The 22,500-nt window shown below is 35.2% G+C and overlaps 1 protein-coding gene across 33 annotated transcripts in view; it reads right to left on the bottom strand.

Moving 5' to 3' along the window:
- The window catches only part of TENM3 (teneurin transmembrane protein 3), a 1,314,794-nt gene that overhangs the window by 448,247 nt on the left and 844,047 nt on the right, over positions 1-22,500 (bottom strand). For 31 of the 33 annotated variants that reach the window (XM_064652558.1, XM_064652557.1, XM_064652574.1 and 28 more), the window contains one exon: positions 16,374-16,425. The exons of 1 other annotated variant lie outside the window; for it this stretch is intronic. The gene's annotated coding sequence lies outside the window, so the exon portion shown is untranslated. Of the gene's footprint in view, positions 1-16,340; positions 16,426-22,500 lie in introns of all 33 variants that reach the window. One more of the 33 variants, XM_064652559.1, reaches the window with a different exon arrangement.

Here is a 22,500-nt window from a genome sequence, read left to right as displayed (position 1 = left end):
GCAACTGCCACAGCAGTGTTCTTTTTCTGTTAGGTTCAAAGATTAGTGTAGGCCAAGTGCCTGGAAAGCAAATCGCTTAAACTGCAAAATGGCACACTAAAAATTCTGCAAATTTATGTATAAAAATTTTCCTAAGGCTTTTCTATTTTTTTTGTTATTATTTTTTTAGATTCAAGTAATTCTAAGATATACTCATAACTTATTTGGTCAAGTAAAAATCAGGAATGACATATAGTATAGAGAAAAAGGAGATTCATAGCCCTAAGTCTCTCAGTTCCTTATAATTCTATATATTCATATCACAGATGTGTATCCCACAAATAGGTGTATTTTGCAACCACGGCCCACACATCACTCAAACTGCATAGGCAAATAATACTGTGCTAGATTAGCATTTTTTTGAGAACAAATTCTGTCTTCCTAAGAACTCTGCATTGTGGTTTTTTTTTTTTCCACTATGGCTTTTTTTTATCTCTAGACTTCTTTAAGGTCCAGCACATCTTGATCTGTTTTTCCACCTCATTTCAACACTTTTGGTCCTCTTAATCAATCTCTGATTTATTTTCCAAGACAAGACATTTTGAAAAGTGACAGTCTCCTCTCCATCCTTCCAGGTAACTGGATCTTCTTGGTAGTGCCAACGTAAAACTTCCTACATCTCTTGCTCTGGGTTCTCCATGGATTCAGATGAAGAACACAGCTCTCCCCACCCTTCCTCTACAGATTACCTTAAGGTTTTTATACTCTACTATTTATTAAGATATTAATCAAGCATCACAAAAATAGGAGCTTTCAGTTAAATGTCTGTATTCATGCCCAGGTCCCTAGGATCCGGTGGGAAAACTTGTGTGTTAACCACTTTTCAAATATGAGCTCTAAAATAAGAGGTTTGAATCTGGATTTAGGTCCTAAACTCAGGTTGCCTTTTTTTTTTTTAATCTTTTAGAACCCTGCCCTAGTTTTTCCTCTTAGTAATTTTTCTTGAAACAGTACTTTGACAATGGCAATTTCTCAATCATTCTTATACCATTACCCATTCCCCATTAAAAAAAAATTCCTACTCTGTCCCGAAAAAATGTATTTATATTCAATATTTTTATAATATCAAGCTTATTTATTTTTAAGTGAACCATTTTTCTTTCATACCAGTACAAAAGGATCTGCCTTCTGACATCTATCTTCTCTTATTTTTAGTTTCATCAACAATAAAACTGGTAATATTCTGTATGAATAAAGTGCAACAAAAAGAAATGGTCTTGTGTTTGGTGTTTTTTTTCCTCTTTCTGGTTCATACAGCTCTTAACCAAAACTAGTATTTATCCAAATATTTTGATATTAAATAGCTGAAATTTCACAGAATAATTATATAAATTTAGAAAACACTGTTTTGCATTAGACTTGTGAACTGAGTTCACAACATGGATGCTATTCACACATATATTTTCATACTTTGGTAACATACAAGTCTACTAACTGTGTGCCTGCTCTATTGTTGTAATAGAGCAAAGGAGAGTCATACTTTATAAATGCTTCAGAATGTTGTATATATGTATGTATTGAAGTATTCAGTACAAGAAGGAAGTAATCAGACAAAGGAGATTTACCTGCAAATGCAAGGAAGAAGTTATGTTAATGTGATCTGACTGCCTAGTTAGGATTTTTTTGTTTGTATTGAAACTTTAATTTTGGCAGGATTCTCAGGCTAAGAGCATATATAAAAACAGATTTTTTTTTTCGAACGTTAGGTCAAATTTTGGATGTGTCAAAATTTGATTGTGTCCCTTAAGCTTTTTTATTAACCTTACTTATTTATTTATTTTTATTGAAATCCTCCAGGATCAGGCAGAGAGCAGGATTTTTACTTGCTATATATTTTTAAGGGAACTCTGAAAAATCACTTTTAACTTGTTCCAAAACAAGAAAAATGCATCACATTTAAAATTGTTAATTGCGTTAATGCAATTAAGGTACTGCTTATTCTTCTTTTTCATTTTCCATCAGTCAATCCTGTAATTTCTTTTTTAAGCAGAAATATATTGGCCTATCAATAAATCCTATATTTTAATTCTCAGAACATGCACTGCAATAGAAGAGAACTCAGAGTTGATTTTTTGGCCATTAGTATGCAATTTGTTTACCCAGATGGTCCATTTTATCTTCAATTCTGAGTGTAATTTTCCATAACCTGTTCTATTTTTAAAGGATGAAAAGTACCTTTCCTGTAACCCAAGAAAGCAATGAAGCATGTAACATCTGTAAAATGGGTATAGCACCTGCAATATTTCAATAGTCAATGAGAAAAGTATAATAAGAAAGTGTTGGGAGGCCTTCTGTTCCTGGTAATCCCAATGTCTGGAGTCTTTTTAAAGAGACCTTAATAACTGTAGGGATTCAGACTGATTTCTGAGGACAGAGTTCTGATGCAAAGACACCAGCACTGGTAAGTGTGGAGGATACAGGACTTACTTTACAATGGGAACTAGGTAGTAGACTTTGGGGAAAAAAACAAAACAACCAGCAAACAAAAACCTCTACATAACCTGTAAGGGAAAATGTCATACTTGAGCTTGGATGACATGAAATCTGTGAGTACAATGTTTATCAAAGAAGAAAGTGCTATTCCCGCACAAATGTGAACCCAAATTTTTTAATCTTAAGAGATATCAAGTTTTGCACCAATAATGACTCAGTAGCTTTCCTTGCTATATGCAAGCAGAAATATACAATTAGAGTTATTAGAAACAGTAGAGAAAGTGAGAATCATCATGAGACAAAAGGTGTGATTGAAATACTGCTGCATACAAGTCTGATCCATATTTCACTGTGAAAATATTTTTCATAGAGTATACCTGGCAAGTATTTTGCTATATCAAACAAAACTGAACAGCACTGTTCCTGAGCTTGGGAACAACACTGTCAAAGAACTGCCCTTCACTTTATAGCTTCCAGGAGGGTTTAATAGGTATTTTTGTAGTCATATAAGACAGAGCATAAACTTTCTTAGATATTTTGCGGCAAATCTTGATGATAAATCTGCCAGAAAGAAATTACATAAGTGTAACACACACTACTTAAAAGTAAAGTGCAAAATACTGTTTAACAATACCTGCCTGTGAAAAAGAAGGGAAAGAGAGAATGAGCTCTTTCCTCAGGTTACAAGGAAACCAAGCTTCTTTCTAAAATTCAAGTAATTATGTCGTGTCTGCACAACACCTATGACATGGGAGGGGAACTATGGTCTATCAGGTCGCTTTCAAGATAGCTGCATCTTGCTTTTCAAAAAATGATGGACTTAGTATTAAAATCCTCTAACATATTTATATATGTATTTGGCTTCTGCTATGCTTCCTCTTACCCTCCTGACATTTCAAAAGTTATCTGCCAGATCTTACAAATGCTCTCCTCTAAAAATAACTGCTGACATTTGCAAGTGGCATGCACTAATCACATTCAGAATAGGAGTTTTTACATACACTTATTTGTGCCTTACATTTTTTGTAGACTTTGGCTCTGATTGTTTAAAAAAAAAAAAAGTGAAGACATTCCATTGCTGCATTAAAACAAAAAAATTAAGCAATTATAGCTGGAGAATTTTGGCACTATGTTGGGGTTTGGAGTTGTCTTTTTTTTTTTTTTACTTTAAATAGTCACTTGCCTATCCAGTTTTCAGCAAGTGAAGGCAATGGCAGTCTGCCTCATTACTCAGAAGAAAATCATGCATGTTACTGAGTAACATAAAATTGGCTCCTCCTGAAAGATGACCTCTCTGACAAAGGGAAGTAGGGACTTTTAAATTAATTTCCTGCATTCAGCACTTAAACTTCACCTTAGGACTTCAGAAGCCTCTTACTTCATCTAGTCACTTCACGAACTCTGAACTACAATGCTGTTACAGGAGCTCTGTCCCCAGCTGTTGAGGCTCTAACCAGTTTCCACACCCAAACTGGTTTCAGTTTGGCTTGCTTTGGATATATTTGTCTTACAATACCATTTTTTTTAATGGCTTTTAAAGAGTATGGCTGCTAATCAGTAACTAGGAGGCTGGGGCCCGTGCCAATTGTGAAAAAAATTCCAGTTGGTTTGCTCCCAGAAGCTGGAATTTTTTGCATTCTCCTAGTGGATGCTGGTCCTTCAAATCAGCAATGTGAGGTTTTTGTTGTCCATAGCAACCAGCTTCTACCTTATTTACCTGACATGGAGGAGAAAGAGGGATCATCAAAATCACTGACATCTTGGCTGAAGACACTATGCATTTGCTGGGGGATTTTAAGGAGGGAGCCCTGTAACTTCCTGCCCAGAATCCATTTAATATTTGGTACATGATGTTATTAAACTTCTGACCTGCTTTCAAATCTATCTGTTTTCACCTCAGTCTTCAGTATATCTTGATGTTTCAGTTGCAAATATAAAAAAGAATCACAGATGTTGTGCGTAAAAACTTAAACCCTGAAATTAAAAAATCATGAAGATGCTTCCATAAATGTTTGAACAAATTTGCATATCATTTCACAAAGAAAAGCATTTTTTTTTCTCTCTGAAAAGACCTTCTAATTCTCCATTAATCACATGATGTGACTCGGAAGCCTGAGATCATGTAATTGCACTAAGGTGAACAGGGAGGGTATACGGTGTCACCCATAAGGAGCATTCCTACTCCAAGTAACACACAGAGGCCACAAGCTGTCAGACTCTGGTGGGGTATATTTGGTCAATGATACAATGAATCTTTTAAAATGTCTCCTTAAGTAATAGATTCTCTCTCCTACGCCAGTGGGAGAGGCAGTGTACATGAACTTTACATTACTTATAAGAAAGATACAAATATTTAGCCCATTATGCTGATTCTTGCGTGGCTCCACCACTGCTGTGGCATCTGACTGTCTGCTATTCTACTGAAACGACATGACCTTCAGTACCTATTAGAAGAGCTGAAAACCAATTGATAATAACGAAAAAGGTGTTTTCTTCCTCTTTTTTTTTTTTTTTTTTTTTTTTAAGAGGAGACTGGAGAACATGTGAATAAAGAAATGTCTACATTCACTGTAGACTTCTGATAAACATTTTCTCATTTCCACGTTAAACAGAATAGAAACCCTATCATTACCTGTCTTAAGTTAGAGTTTCTGAATCATAACATCTCATTTGCCGCAGAACACATACTACTAATTGAGGTTCTGAAAAGTGAACGAATTAACACATTCTTAAATGGATTTTCTAGGTGATTAATACACCTTAGCTTGATCTTCCTTAAATTTAGGATACAGACCTTCCTTCCAAGCCATGCTCCTTTAAGAGAAAAATATGTGACCTGCTCGGTCATGTAAATAAAATAGCTCATTGCTGTCTGTTATCAGAAAGTGTTAAGAACTACCAAAAAAAGAAAGGAATCTGTCACAAAGAGTTAAACTAAAGGTGAAAATTTTTATGTAGTCTGGAACATAAGAGAAACCATTTCATTTTTGTATCAGAGTCTGTCTGTTCTGTACCAAACAGAGCTGAAATGCAAAGCACTTTCAGTTGGGTTCAAACTGGAAGAATCTTCTTGATGGAGCTTGTCTCAAAATCATTTGAAGTCAAAAGTGTCTATGCAAAACCATTAATCTCAAAATGTGTCTAAACACTATCCTGGAGACAGGCTACAATTTACAGTCCTCTGTGACAGGCAAATCACTGGTAGAGCCCTGTCATTTAACCCCAATGATTTCTTCAGTGGGGATGGAAAGAAAGGTTTTCATACTGCCCTGTCATAGAAGGGCTACAGAACATGTCAACACTGTATAACTTAACATAAAAATTAAAGCAATATGCAGGCACTACAGTTATGAAAAAAGATCAGCAAGGTGGGCTTTCAGATCAGTGTCATTGATAAAAACTCACTACATAAAGACAGCTTTGGCATTTTTTAGGGGAAAATATATTGGAAAATGTATTTTCTTTTGCATCAGGTTTTTGCTCTACATACTTTAAATGTAAGATGGAGCTGTCTAGTTTTATATAAGCTGACAGTACCGTTTCAATCTCCAGTTGCCTAATGGTACATGTTTGCTAGCAGTAGAGTACACCAGCACAATGGTCAAGCTTATCTGCCCAATATACACAAACCTTGTAAAAATTCTGAAGGTCGCAGATGACTAAAATTTGGATTATGCTTATTTAAAGAGAACACTCTCTTCAGTTTTACAGTTTAAGTGCTTCTGTTTAATATGTATTTCACCATCATAAATATATAACCTAGAGCCCATCCTAAAGTTTACAGGTGTTTCTGACGTGTTTGCTGTACAGTGTTTTCAATCGCCTTCATACACATATATTTAGAAACTGTTTTATAAAATGCAATAAGTCAAAGTGATATTTGTTTTGCGTATATTGTATATTACATTTGCATTTCAAAAAATTGTTTCAAGATGCATAAATGAGAAATCATATTCCACACCTGCTATCACTGCAACCTTTTTTGTGCAATGTGACAAGTAATTATGTTCATGTTACGTACAACCCTTTGTTTAAAACTGTATTCCTAGAACATTATCTAACACATGTTGCTGCGGGGTGGTAGGAAAAGCAAATGCCAGAGAGGCACACATGGAGTTCCCAAAAGTAATCTGGTGCTTCCTAACTTTTCTTGCCCTGATCTTCCTGCAGAAAAACTTCCATCTGTTTTGAGGGATATAGGTGAAAGTTATGGGGTTGCATTTTCCTTGCAGGTCAGAACTGGCAGTAACTTACCAATAAAGGAAACTCAGGGGAAAAACAGGCACTCCTGTATGCTTAGGGAACTGGGCGATGTGCCACAAGGGTGGTTATAGTTACAGCCAACTCAAAGATACATACTGAGTGTGCACTAAAAACCATGTGTTTCTCTCACAGGTAGAAACTGGTGAAAAGATCAAGGACTAAATCAGGGTATTGGAGGGAGGAAGAAGAGAAGAGACCTTTAGTTGTACTTCTCAATGTCTGTGACTTTCGAATATATGTTTTGATCTACTTTACTACTCACGGGCATCCACAATCACAAACCTGGCCATTGGCTCATCTGCACCTGCATTTGTTGTATCAACAACCTGAAATATCCTACTGGACTACAAGATTCACTGCCTTCTACTCAAGTCTGGCCAGATACTAGTAAAAATTAGATAATCTTAAGACTTCTTTAGCTTTAAACAAAAGAAGTGTTACCCACAGGCTCACAAATATCAGTATGGTTTGACTCTATCTCCAAAAACTCTGTATTTCTCTTCTATGTCAGGGGAACACATATGTCCTATTTTTAAACTCTCCAAAACTGAACTGTGCTCCAGTTATGAGAGTAAAATCAAACAGAGGCATTTATCCAAACCTCATGAAAGGAACAATGACACCAGTTTGGGGACTGGAGTCAGTGTGTTTAAATGCAGCATGTGGGTTTGGTAGACAAAGCAAACTACTTGAAAACAGACTAGATAAGGAATAACGTGTTTTGCAGTGGCGGTAAGAAGCACATAAAAACCCTCTGATTATGAATTCATTGGCATCTACTCATTCAAAATTAGCTATTCATTAATGATAATAGTATTTTTTTATATTTTTGAGGTATGTTAAGCTATCAATGCTAACTTAGATAATCACAAAGATAGTTAACTACTAACTTAAAAAATAATCAGCAGCATTGGGCAGCGGGCAAAATGTAAATAACCTTATATTAGAAAAATATTATCATTTTAACATTTGTAAGCCATCAGTTTTCATAGCACACTGCCTGGCATTGTGCCATGTTCAGTGAGCTTTGTAGAATGTACATGAGTCATGTAAAACACAACTTGTCACACTGTGTCAAAAATCAATATTTTCTTCAAAAATTGAGAACTGAAGATTGCGCTTAGAGGGACTGATAACACTTGTTAAATGACAAGGCTTACAGAAGGTAGCTATTAGCATTTCTGCATACTGGTTTAATCCAGATACCTCAACTTCCATTATTAACACTTCAACATATTCCAGCTCTGAGCCTTCCCTATGAAGAAGCACTTAGTTTTGCTGAACCCTGACAGAATGTGCATTGATTCACTAATCTGGACAAATGGCCATAAGGGCCAGGGCCTTAAAATTATTTTTTGTTTTGTAGCCTGTAACTCCTGAGTTCTAGCCTTCCATTTTTTTTTTCACAGCTTCAGATTTTCTGTGTGCGTGATATTCCCCTTCACAACCTTAAATTATTCTGTCCTTCTGGTGTTCAGTGGCAGTCTCTGAGGCTTGGGCTTTATTCTCCTTCAGGGTTCATTCTTCTTCTAAATACTCATCATCCATTGCATTCTATAAAGAGAGTTCCCAGCAGTAGTTTTTAAAATAAAAGATAAAATGTTCAGTATCTGAACATTTAAGGCTCTAGTGTCAGTACCTGGAATGCCTCCTGTTGACAATGATGGTTATCACTGGGGGCAATTGAGATCTGTTCATTCTGAACTGTCTTCAGAAATCAGCCTTATCTGATTGTTCTCTCAGATCAAAAGAAATAGGAAGACAAAGAAAGCTGTGCATATTCTTTCACTCTGCACTTTGTTGTTAAAAAAGGAGGAATCCCACTAGGACCCATAAACCACTTTTAGATATCCCTAATCTTTGCTATGGATTTCTATTTTTTTCCATTTATTGCCAGCTGACTTATTAGATTTTGATATTTTAATGACATAGCATACTGTTAGGAATTATTGTGAAAAACATATAACAAAATCCAGATAGACAAAAGAGCATTTATTGCTTAAATGGAAATGACATGTAATTCTTAGCATTTACAGCTGAGATTAGACCTTTTTTTCCACATGATAGACATGTACTCAGTAATAGGAATACTTGCAAAGTCTCCAAAATCATACCTGGAGCTTGTGTACTTGGGCACAGTTACCGTATTTTTAGATATTTCTGGAAGATAGCTCGTATTGCATCTTGCAGCAGGTTCAATCTCAGTGACTAAATAACTACCTTCATCAACTGTGCAGTGAGTAGAACAGAGGAATACAATCATTCACTTTTTAAACTTTTTTTTTCTTTTAAAACCAGCATAGTTACATTATTGCTCACAAATGGGGTGTGAAATAGTATGTACCAAAGTTCCCCTTAAAAATCAAATTGCAATAGGACCGTGCATTCACATTCAGCTTCACATGTGCTGGAGCTGCAATTTTTGGAGACTTTACCAAAACTCAGTAGGACCCTGCTGAAGATTCTTGCTTTTGTATAAACAGCATTACCCATGTGGCTGGTTAATAACAAATGAATAAAGGAAGCATACATTTTACACTGCTTTATACTCTCTGACACAACTATTATCAACTATGTAAAAATTTTAACATGGAACCTGTATCTTACACGTTTTGTACATCTGGATTTTGGTACTTACTATTAATTTATATAGTGCTGAACAATTCTTGGGAAGTCTCTGCAGTCTCTGTATAACCAACCAGTTCCCTATTTTCTGATGAGTTTCACCTGGTTCATTGACTTGTGTCACTCAAATGATCTGTCCTAATTTATTTTTTTTCTACTAAAAGAAGATTAGGTCAATGACTATATTACTGATACCCATAAAGCTTCTGTTCACCTTTCTGCTTGTCTTACTATAATACTAAAATGAGTTTTGTGAACAACATAATTTGTTCAATAGCATCAAGCATACTGAGCCAGTGCACAGCCTCTTCTCTATATCTGTCTGACACTGAAAAAAAGGATACAGATGATGGCTGGACCAGAGACCAATTTCCCATCAACTCAGAAGTGCAGTATGTCCTTTTCTGTCACTGTTAACTGAGGAAAATGCCTCAAACCTCTTCAGAATAGATCTGGAGGTCAAATCTTGGTTTCAGAAAACTCTACCCCTTCCTATAGAGATTGTTAAACTACATCAAACCAGCAAAAAATCAAATGTTTATTATTTCACACAAAACATTTAGAAATCACAATTTTTTTAACACAAAAGCAGAATGCTGGGAAAAAGAATAAAATCAAGTTCTTAGTTCTGTCAGTAAAATACTTGACAAATTGAGTTCTACCAGCTTCTGGTTCAGCTTGAAGTACCAACTTCAGGTTTTCTTGATTTCTATGCTTCCTGACTTAGCTCCCTCAGGCTATTTAGGTCAGAAGGATTCAGTAGATTAAATAAATAAAAAAAAATCATAATACAAAATCTACCATAAACTAGCCTTAAAAAGTAGTTCAAAGAACCATAACAAACCACAAGAAAGTGATTTTAGTCTCTTGAAATAACAAAAATGCTTTTTGAAACAATAGTTCAGTGGCTCAAAAATAATTGAGGCTCTTCAAATAACATGGCTGCAATACTTGTGGCAACTCAAAGCATCAGTTGGGCTATTTTAGACATGTTATTACTATGCCACAAAAGTGAAACTGTCAAACTTATTTAACATTTTTCTTAAGAAAGCAACAAAATCTTCATTTCATTACCTTCTTTTTTTGGCATGCAAGTGATAAACAGTATGAACAAAAGAACATTTAAAAAAAAAAGAAAAGCAGAAGAGAGACTTTTTAAAGGAAATTTTTCTGCTCTTTTTTATCTAATACAGTACTCTAAACACCCACACCCTAATTAGTTCAAATGTATTAACAGTATGAGGCAAAACCCAACTTCTATTTAATTGTAAACATTTTTCCTAAAAAACATCCTTGGTTTTCTACACAGAAAGCAAAATGTTACTATTCCACTATCCAGCTAGTATAATTTTTTTTATAGAACAGCGATGACAGTATCTTCTAGATTTTATAATCTGGGATATTTACTCTCTGATGCTGGATTGAATAACATCACTATTAATAGCAACAAGCCATAGAACTAAAAGCAAGTTTTGCCAAACAGTAAAGGATCTTAAAAGACATTACTGAAAATCCTGGATTGTTCTGACATAGCACCTCCCTAGTCAGTGTTTTTCTCCATTGCTCTGTATTCTGAAAGGGAATCCATGACTTTGCCTGTTATCTCTGCTTATGTTCCAACAGAGAACAGAAATTGTTCCTAAGGACAAAGGCAAGGTTTCAGGTTTTCAGAAAACAAAAAAATCACAGGATCATTTACGCTGGAAAAGACCTTTAAGATCATCAAAGTCCAGCTGTTAACCCAGTACTGCCAAGCCCACCAATAAACCATGTCCCTAAGTGCCATGTCCGCAGAGGATATATTTGCCAGAACACTTCACAGCGAGTCACTTGATGAACTCTATGCACTAGGTCAGCCCTGCCTTGATGAAACAGCACTAACTCTATAGCTACTGTCTCTTGCTTGTGGCTATGCCAGCAGGTTATGCTGAGGCTCAAGAATAAGGGCTAATTTCCACTGTCTACTGAAATCCCAAGAGGTTTAGGATCTTGCTTATGTGGCAAAACAGGAATGTGTTTTAGCAGTCGCTTTCCACCTGAGGCCATCTGAGCTTTTCAAAGGAGGCATCTCTATACTTTATTCTGCTATTACACAGGTTGTTAGATATGCTCAGGAACTTAATAGCCTGACAAAATTGAGCTAATTAGTGATCAAATGACTCTGGCCACTTCTGATTGGAAGTATGATGTTGATTGTGATGATAACAGACTAAAATTTATAGCTTTAGTATTGTCCTTGGCTTGAGAGATTGAATTAATAAATTAATACTTCTCAAGAAGAGGTTTTCAACAGGGGCTATACACTGGAGGTACACCACATTCCTGAATGTTAGAGACAGAAATACTTCCCTTGAAATGGTGGAATTTGACTAGGAGAGGAGAATCCTCACTCTAATTCATATTTCCAGAACTATTTACACAAGGCACTGGGCTAAATCATGATGTTTCCTCCTACTGCTCAGAAGGGAGATACATGGTTGTGAGACGGACCTAGAATTTTTTCCAATTTCAAGGAAATAATTTTCTAAAGACAGAAACTAGCCTCATCAGTAACCCCATATTGGATTTTGAATAGAAAAAGTGAGAAATTGTCTTCAACTATGGCAATTATGTCCAGGAATTCAGGCCTGGGAGACTCCCAGGATAACTTGATTTGCAGTTCAGGACTTCAGAAGTGGACCTCATCTTCGATGTAGTGATTTCAAACTCATTTTCAACCACTGACTAGTGGTGGCTAAGATTTTTTTTTTTTAAATAATTTCTGAGATTTACAACTAATATGCCAAACAGTGCAATTTTGTGTAAAGATGCTAGAAGCACCTGAAAATATGAAGACATTCATCCAATGATATAGTGACTGACTGATTGCTGTGACTAGATGATAATTCAAAAGACTGATTACGATACCTGTTTATTCTACTGAGGACAATTTGAAAAAATTATTTCCACTGGCACGCCTCTCTACAGCTCATAAATATAGGTAGCCTGACAAGAACTTGATAGCAATGTGGAGGAATCTTAGCAGCATTTAAACAGTAATCATAGAGATGGTCAACTGCAAAAAAAACCAAACCAAAACACAAAAAAAAAAGAATAAAATATTTGTAGTACCAAGGAGGTAGGTCTACTATCATCTGGGATCTCTGATTCTCATATCAGAAATGCAAGGACTCGAGATGCTGTAACATTTCGTGCATAGAGACAGAGTCAAATTACAACAGGACAAAGTCACGGTAATCCCTACCTACTAAATGAAAAATTCCATGGGTGTCCAAAAATATATACAATATAGCAGAAACCATAAGCTCTTTGTATTGGTGTGAGAACACTGCAATCTTGTGGACGCTCAACACTCTCATGTACATTGTCATGAAAGGAAAACAAAAAAAGAGCTTGTCACAATAATAACTTCTGCCATAAAACTGTATCATCAGGACACCTATTATATATAGAAACCTCTACTAAAATACCAACCTTTAACACAGTGTTCAACACCATTCTACTGTCATGAATTCAGTTCATACAAAATGTTAGTGTTTAAGCCAGAGAAGAGAAGTTGGAAATAAATGATCACAAAAAAATTTAATGATAAAAATTGTGAGCAAAGACTTCCATCAAAATTAGTAAGTTTTGTACACCGATATTGATTTTAGCTTACTGTTTACAGTAGTAAATAGTCATAAGATAATGGTCTGGAAGAATAGGAATTTAAAATTATTTAAAAATTTCTTCCCTCTAGAGACCCCCTTGACACTAGGACCTTTTCATTTTTATTTTTTTTTTTAATCCCTACAGTAGATGTCTTTACTGAGAACTTACACTGTTGCAAACTGCTGACAACTGCAGGAACACAGACCTACTGAGAGTAACACTACATAGTTTACTTGACAAATGAAACGGACCCGGAAGTAATTATGTGGAATACCAAAAGAACCCCAAGAAGAATAAGGTGCATCATCACAGGACATCTGCTGCACCAGCAGCAGGAGTACCAAGTGGTTGGTCACATCTTTCAGGATACACGATGTTCGAACAGCGTAACAACCTTGGAAGTAATTTGAGACCACTGCCTACTCATGGCCTCAGGTGTACTGATGTAGATGAAGAGAGGAGTTAGATTGCATTAAAACAAAAAAAGAATGAACAAAAAACCAGAATAACTGTATATATCTGATACTAGCTTTGTGTAAGAGAAGTACAACCAGTTTTCCATGTGAATCTTTGTGAGATCACATATGTGAGCATCTTAGCAGGGTGTGCCACTCGGAAGATATAAACGTCTATTGCTTATTCAAGGGTCTTAAAGAATTTAAAAAATTATCTTTTGGAAATAAATACTGAGTGCACTTAGTATTGAGATGCCTGGCTGTATGAACATGAATAAGAACTGGAGATACCTGTTACTTTATTCACTGATGTTGATTTTTGCTGTCCTCATATTATCAAAATTGTTCCCTTTACTGAGAAGGATACAGTAAGGTAGAGTTCAATTAGAAAAAAATGCAGTAGTGGAAATTTAAATTTGTAAAATCAAAGTGGTAGAATTACTGACTTCCTTTAGCATGTGACGGCTAAATGGGCAATGGAAGAGAACATCTTGCATTGGCTTCTTATACATGCTAGTTTCAGCTCTCAGATCTTATCCAGGGATACGTTTGTATTTCTACATAAAAGCATATCCCCAAACAGCAGCAGGTACAGATATTTCCAAAATAGCCTTTTAGTTTCTTTCTCATAAGCACACTACAAAACATACATTCATGTTGGATTTATGTTTAAGTACTGAGTTCAGGGTAAAGGAGGAGCACCTTTCAAGTATTTGAAAAGATCAGAAGAAATGACCCTGCCCCCAAGTACGACATATTTTGCTAGAGTAACATTGAATACACCCTCCCAAAGTGGAAAACAGACTAAATTAAATGTCAAGAAAGCAAGGAAGTAATAACAATGTATTTCAGTAGTACAGATATTGTGATCATACGTATGTGACAACAAATCACAAATCAATAAATATACTTAAGTATTCAGGTGAACCAAAATTATATATACAACCTAGAATAAATGATGCATATCTACAATTCCTTACAGGTACTTTTTCATTTTGAAATGACCATAGTCTAATCTAATAGTTCCTAGTCAAAACCCATATTTGATTAAAACCAAAATAAACTTAAGAATGTATGTGTAAATATATTTAAAACTATTTGTATAAACGCTACTCTGGATATTTTTACTGCTTATTTCTCTTTTGCTTAAAATGAGCACAAAGCAAGATTAAATTTTTTGATTTTGCTAGGAAAATCATATTCAGAATCTACAAAGCCATGTCATTAAAAGCTGCTTTATCTACAAATACAAGTCCTAAGATATATTCTGAAAATAAACCAAGAAAGACAACTAGTACTGCATAGAGAAAATGTATGGAAATATGAAACTTTCCCATCCCTTCCAGACCACTATTTCAATATTAATTAGTTACTAGATTAAAAAAAAATCAACATCTGGTCAGTTGTGTCACATGCAACATTATATCTGCAAATATCTTTTTTTGGGAATATCTCTTATGTTCACAGTTCCATGAGTGTGATACCGTACTCCTCCTTACACTATCCTTTTGTCACATGCAAGAAAAAACTGTATTACTCAGCAATTACAGAACACATTTAAATTAAATATGACAAAATATCTAGGAAATGAGAAAGGAATAAAAGCTGGTACAAAAAAAGTCTGATAATGAAGACTCTAGTTCTGATGACTAAGTGATACAATATCTAAAGCCTTTTCCAGATTAGTGAGATTTTTATTCTATTACATAGAAAGAGAGCAAGCAAGAAGGGGAGGGGGCCAGAGGAAGAAGAATCTGTGGTCTGTAAATGATCAGCACAAAAAATAAATTATAGTCAAGTAACTGAACTTTTCTGATGTGTAAATTGAATCATTCCCACACGCTGGTGTTTTATAATTAAAAGAGCCTTTTCACTGTGGGAAATTTTACTGAATTTTGTATTAAAAGAAGAAACAAACCATCAATCAGGAGGAGGTAGGGGAACTCAAAGAGCTCAACCTATTAAACTTAAAGAGCCTAGTTGAATTCTGAATGACTTGCTCTAGGAAACTGTAGCGCTTTTAAGGCAGCTACTGTACAAACATTAACGAGCAGAACACGTTTCTGATCGCTGTTATAAAATCTTTTGTAGTCACATAGAGGAACACACTCTCCATTTGGTGTCACAAAATGCAGAATATGGTTGTAAATGGACCCTTTTGTGAGGTTCACAAGCTATAAATTACTTGACTTTGGTTACCATTGAGAAAAATCACTGAGCTAAAAACCAAAGGAAGAAAACCTAAACTCCATGTACTTGTTCAATTCAGTACAGTTGTTATATAAGTACTGATCAGACAGTAAGGTTTGCTCACAGCCAGATTGCTGCCAAATTCAAACATTTCTGAGTGGACACCAGTTCAGAGCTCTGGTACCTCATGTGCTTTCAGCTGAGCTGAAGTCATGGTTACAGATGACATTTGCAAATTATTAATCTAAAGAGGGCCATCATTAAAAAGCATCACAACAGGGCATACATAGGCAATAGTAGTTTCTTGTGGAAACTTGAGTGCTCACAAGAGATTTAATAGGTCATTTTAAGAATTTTATTATTTATTCAGTTATGTTCTATTCTTGATGAGTCTGGTATCAGGGCAGAGAATTTATCACCCTGGATATTCCTGCTTGAACAAAACGTTTATGTCTGTCAAAGTTTGTGCTCTGTGAATTTATCCCATTTTATATTTTGACCTGCACTGTTATTGCAAAAACAATAAATTAGATACAACAGTATAAATTGTTGATAATGGGCAAGTCAGTAGAAAATGTATACCGAGCACATACTGGCCTATTGAAATTTTGTAGTTTGCTGTATTCTGGCAGCTAGACAGTGGGGCGTCATTTTAAAAACATCAATACAATACACAGGACCCACCAGAGCTTGAGGTTGTAGGATGTTTCATCCTACCTTTAACTTTCTATGTGGTGTTATGTGAGTAGGTCTCTGAAGAGCCAGGGATCTGCAATGAGAACAGATTATGAAGAATTTGGTTATCAAACATTTTTATTTTGCAATTGTTTAATTATTATTACAGAATACCGCAGTAGCTTCAAAAATCAAAACAGGATATGATAGATGATAATTTTTTTTCTTCACCGTTATTTTCCTCTTTGCATTGTGATATACGATGTGTTCATAAACTGTGTATCTTTCCTAAAATCTAAATGAGATGCAGATTATCTGTAATAAAATATTTATTATAGCTACTGCTGGACTGACATGTTACTATGCTGTAAAATGTAACTTTATTTCTCTGAACCATATGGAAGTGTTGATTGTATGTTGAATACTGAATGTAAAAATGGCATTTTAGAGGTCTATGTTCATTGTACCTCATTTGCTTTCACATATGATTCCTTCACGTCACACATGAAAATGTTCTTTCCTTTTTGACACTGTGGAAAACGGATCACGTGGCCTGAGAATTTAATAAAAATTTTAGGAGAAAGGTCTTCCTAACTTCAGCACAGCTGACATGAATTTTCAATTGCAACTTAGCAATATATTATAAATCCCCTGTCATAGCTTTGCAAAGCAAACATATTCAACAGTAATGTACATAAAACATATGGAAAAGATAATCTTTTAAAAAAAACCAAACCTAATGGCACTTAGAAAGAGCTATTTTCAGAAAGTATTTTTCGTAACTATTACAAGCGTACAGTGTTCTGAAGTAAACTATAAAGTGACTTTTTGGTTTAATAAACAGAAATTTCGGAGCATTTCACATATAAAGACTGAGCTTTAATAAATGAAATGGGTACATGGAATAAAGCCCTTGCAAATGACAAAAGTATCTGAAAATCTTGTTTCATTCTTATCTTTCTTGCATTCTAATTATGTTCACATTGTACTGTCTACCAAAACAGGAAAGAAGAAAATTACAATATGTCGAACTGAACAACCACAATTTTTTGTTGCTAGAACTCCTCTTCAAACAAGAATCCAAACAACCTACACAGTTTTTCTCTGAACCTTTAATGAAGCTGTGATTTTGCAACTGATAATAATAATTTACAATGACGGATGGAATGCGAAAAAAAATGCACACTTCCTATATTTGTTTAAATACTTTTTGCCATGACAAAATGTTTTCATTTCACTGTAATTTCTCATTTTAAAATTGTGGTGTGAAGGAGCTTTTTCCGGTGGGGTTTTTTTTAATATTTTCTTTTATTTATTTTTTACTTCAAGCAAAATAGGTCAAGTGTAAAAGATCAGCAATCTCTGGGATTTTTTTGTTTTTAGAGGTATGTGTTAGACTGACTGATCGAAGAATTAGATGAGGAGGTATCAATATGATCCAAATAATGGTAATGTACTTTTAATGTACTTGTTTGGCTGGGAGAGTTAATTTTCTTCATTGTAGCTAGTATGTGTTTGTGTTATGGATTTGTGGCCAAATCAGTATTGATAACACAGGGCTGTTTTCAGGGTTGTAAGTGCTGAGCAGAGCTTACACAGTGTCAAGGCCTTCTCTTCTTCTCACACTGTCCCACCACAGAGTCAGTTGGCCATACACAAGGAGCTGGGAGATGACAGCTGACCAAAGGGATATCCCACACCATATGAGATTGTGCTGGGGGAAGGAGGAGGAGGATGGAATGATCAGAGTTATGGTATTGTCTTTCCAGATAACTGTTACTCATAATGAAGCCCTGAATTCTTGAAAGCAGCTAAACATCTACCTGCTGATGAGAAGTAATAAATGAATCCCTTATTTGGCTTTGCTTGTGCTCACAGTTTCTGCTTTACCTATTAAACTGTCTTTATCTCATGAGTCGTCTCACTTTTACCCTTCTGATTCTCTTTCCCATCTCGCCTGGGGGCAGTGGTTGGCCCTGTGGGACTTGGCTGCCTACCTGGATTAATCCATAAAAAGCAGAAAAGTCATTCTTAATATTGTCTCCAAACTTCTGACAGGCAGAGATTAAGAGGATAACATCCTATTTTTAACTTCTGGAGAAACCTGGCTAAATGCTACATTAGATCATAAGATTGACTGGCTCTACAGCCTGAAAAAGTGGGTAGATATTGGATGTGTGCATCCAAGTTCTACCTCAACCATGAAAATAATTTCCTGTGGTATCTCTATATACAAAAAGTCAGTAAAAACTCTCCCATATGTTACTGAAATACAGCACTTAAGTCTCTTACCTTAAGTCCTAGATTGTAAATGAAATGTTTTTTAAATATATGTGCAGACATATAATGAAATGAATACATGGCTTGACTGTACGGGCAAAGTAAACACAAGAGAAGACAAATACTAATATAAAATTGTAGAAATATGGTGGTAAGGTACTGAAATCTAAAAGATCACTATTAAAAATGTTCTATCACATGGTGACCATTTACCACATCATTGATTCATACCATGTGAGAAATTTTGTTCTTGGTATAAACACAACTACAAAACGGACTTGTACCTAATTTCCTCACCTAGTGTCTAAGCATTCTTATTTGTGTCTCCAAAGTATCTGCACCATAGATCTTAACATAGTCTGCTTCTGGACCCCAGACAGAAAAGAGCTTTAAGACAACTTTGTGTTTTCTGTATATGTTATCACTTCCAGGAATAAGTTCTTAGTTATGACTTTACGACTGTGAATAACAGATTCAAGAAAAAGCAGGAAGCTTTATCTCTCTGTTCTCTTCAACATTTCCTATTTCTAGATTTAGGTAATTGATCTTGTGCTCAAATTTCCTTCCTTCATGATTTCATTTCTTAGGTACCTAACTGTCCTGATTCACTTAATGAGCATTTCTGAATATATTCTTAGCATTGCACACTTGAAAGTCAGGCTTGGTGACACCCACTGCCAACATATTAAACTCCCTTTGATGCTCTGATCTTCATTTACTGGAGCATGATCAAAGAGTGCTGCCCTCAGAAACATGGGAAAGAAAACTGAAAATAACAGCCAAAGTCCAACAAATAGCAACAGAGGCTTATCCCTGATCAACTCTTTCTGAGGTGCTCCGATGTGGAATTCTTCAGTTTCACCTGATTCAGTCGAATTAATCAGTCTGTTGGTTTTAACAGGAAATGTAATCTTTGGCAGAGGGGTTGTGAATAGGAATTTTAAAATTAAAAAAGTGACTGTTAGTCAATGCACAGGCTCTCACAGCAGACCTGGGACAAGTATTCCAGCATCGCAGAAGGCACATGTAGAGAAAAGGAAGAGGAATTTATTGTTGTTAGAACATGTAAATGGCCAAACTTTAACAAGAAAATTAAAATTACATCCAATTGTTCCTAACTAGCTTCTGGAAGAAGACAACGGAAAGTCATATAGTTCACACAACAGGGCAGCAATATGACTGCCTTGCCTCAGCTGCCTTTCCAAGAGGCAGCAGGTCTTAATCCCTGCAGGACAAGACATATAGGGTTATACAATGGCATCAGTTTCTAGTAGTCAGCTGGAGATAGTGATTCTTGCTTACCACTCACACAAAGTCAATGGAATCTGTATTATATGTTTTGAGGTGGAACATTTTATCCCATGGAGAAAGCGCAAAATAGAAGAGATGGTAAAACATCAATGTTATTTTATTTAAAAAAATGACTCAAAAAAACCTTTTAAAACTGTCCTGCTGCCTGCCAGATAAAACACTGAAGTGATGGAGCACATCCTATCTGTTTGACTATTAACTTTAAAGTTCTACCAGCTTGGAACTTCAGTGATTATATTGCTATGTTAACATCCATGAGAAAGCTTAAACTGATTTGAATTGTGGAAGAATACCTTGCACACCAGAAAAGTGTGCAAGGTTTCAGGACACTGAACTTCAACTTCCTCCTCTTTTGCCCAGCTGTATGTTGAGATGATAAAAATAGGTAGTGAATTTTTCCATACAAATATTCTTTCTCCACCTTTGTTGGTAGGGACTCCTGAGAACCCTAAGAACAATGACTCAAGTGTTTGTAAATTGAGGAGCTAGCATAAGGTAGAGTTGATGTTGCCATCTAACAAACTACAATTTATGACACTGAAACTAAGCAGGTAAGTACCTTCTCTCAAAATGGGACCCTCCCCACAGTACAAGTTATAAGGAACAGAATGGATAGTGCTAGACATTGATCATCAATGCAAAGAAGCAACCTGGCTACTTCTGTGAATAGTCCTTTTCTATAAATTGTATTTAAGCCATGTTCCTAAACACAGGTGGAAAAAAAATCCTCACCCAAAGATCATGTAGGTAGTTTTTATTTACTAGTTTATTGAGTGGAATCATTAGCACAATTGATCTGAAGTTCTTAGTAACAAATGCATTAGAAACAGCCAAAAGTTCCTGTTTTATGGAGAATAAATAACGCCAGGTTCTCAGCACCAGCCTCATGCAATATGAATGGATGGCCTTTACAGCCTACTGTGGTAAACAACAGTCTACTACCATGATCCCAGAGATGCCAGAAACCAGGGACCACAGTGTTTGTACTAAGAATAGAAACTGTGATGTAAACAACTATGTAAAACTGAAAGGCACAGTTAGAACATCAGGTCCAGGAAAATCCATCTGGGTAAAATTCATGTAAAAAATACAATGAAAATTAAAAAGTATAGATAGATATTCTGTACAATGTGCTCTAGGATGACCATGCTTGAACAGAGAGGTTGGACCAGATGACCCATTGTGGCCTTTTCCAACTTTACCCATTCTGTGACTCTGTGATATATATATGTATGTACGTATATATATATATATATTCATACATATAGTTTATATGGAACAAACATACATAGAAAAATATGTATCAAATACTATAGTTATGTATAAGTAGTTATTTATGTGTTTATGTTTGTATAAATTTTTAGTTTTATACATCTTCAGTTATATATAACTAAACATATAATTGTTCTGTACAAAATTGTTACATTGTTGCTTGTGTGAAAAAACAAGTGTACTCTATAGACATATTTTATAACCTTGCCACAGTAAAACCCAATTATATAACTGCATATTAGTTATAAAGATTTACCTCCTTCTACAGAAACTCACATTTTTTATTTAATTGCAACAGAAGGATATCTATATGGTCTCTAGGGAACCTCAACATGCTGTTAATTAATTTGGTTACTAACAGTGATGTGCATTCACTAGAGCTCGTGACACTAAATTCGAACAGTTTTGAAAGACAACCTTGGATTATGCAACATTTTAATATTAAAGTGTCATTACTTAGAAACTATGTATTTCAGCTCATGAACGACTGTTGGGGTTTTTTTGTTGAAGGATGTTTAGTGCATTTTCTATGTCTGTGATATGCTTTTCCATAGAACAGATTTTTAACATATTATCTTCATGTTCACAGTGTTACTGGTTAAACCTGCTGAGATGCTATAAAGATGCCAGTTACCTGTCATACATGCTTAAAATAATTGGTATCACAGGAAAAGTAACACAAGAGGAAGCAGCATTAAAGAACAAGTCTCTCTGTGATATAATGCAGAACATATGTTAAAAATATGTGTAATAATTAGAGCACCGTGCATCCCTTTTCATATCAAGCCTGGCACTGCCTAAACTGTTTATAAGTATGAAGTTCTTGCTATGACTACTGGCTCTTTTGAACAAAAGACCACTTACTTCAGTTATGTGTTCACCCATAGCATGCAACTGTTTCAGCTTTGTGTTATCTCACACCAAGTCCACTATGCAAAACAAACAGGAAACCAAACTACACTTTTGCTATTAAATATCTATTGGATTTTTCTTAATAGAAAGGAAGAGTAAAGCATGAGAAAAAGGAGGGATCAAGGTAAAAGAGTTTAAGAGCAAATGGGATATTTAATTGCTTAAATTATTATGAATAAGGCTACATTAATTTTTACACTTTTATTAACTTTTCAACAAAGCTTTGAATAAGCATAAACCAGCAATGTGCCCCATCTTTTCAACATGGATTTATTTCTTAAATAGAAGAATGGGGGTTTTTGTTTACATAGAATACAATTAATTTTGCTGCTGACGGTACTACGAAAAATTTATCCTATCTAGCAAAGTTGTAGATTGAAAAGTATCAATATAT

The sequence above is a fragment of the Pseudopipra pipra genome, chromosome 4, assembly GCF_036250125.1.
Source record: "Pseudopipra pipra isolate bDixPip1 chromosome 4, bDixPip1.hap1, whole genome shotgun sequence".
NCBI lineage: Eukaryota > Metazoa > Chordata > Aves > Passeriformes > Pipridae > Pseudopipra > Pseudopipra pipra.
Note: the sequence above shows the minus strand (reverse complement) of the source record. Positions and strands in the feature narration are given on the sequence as shown.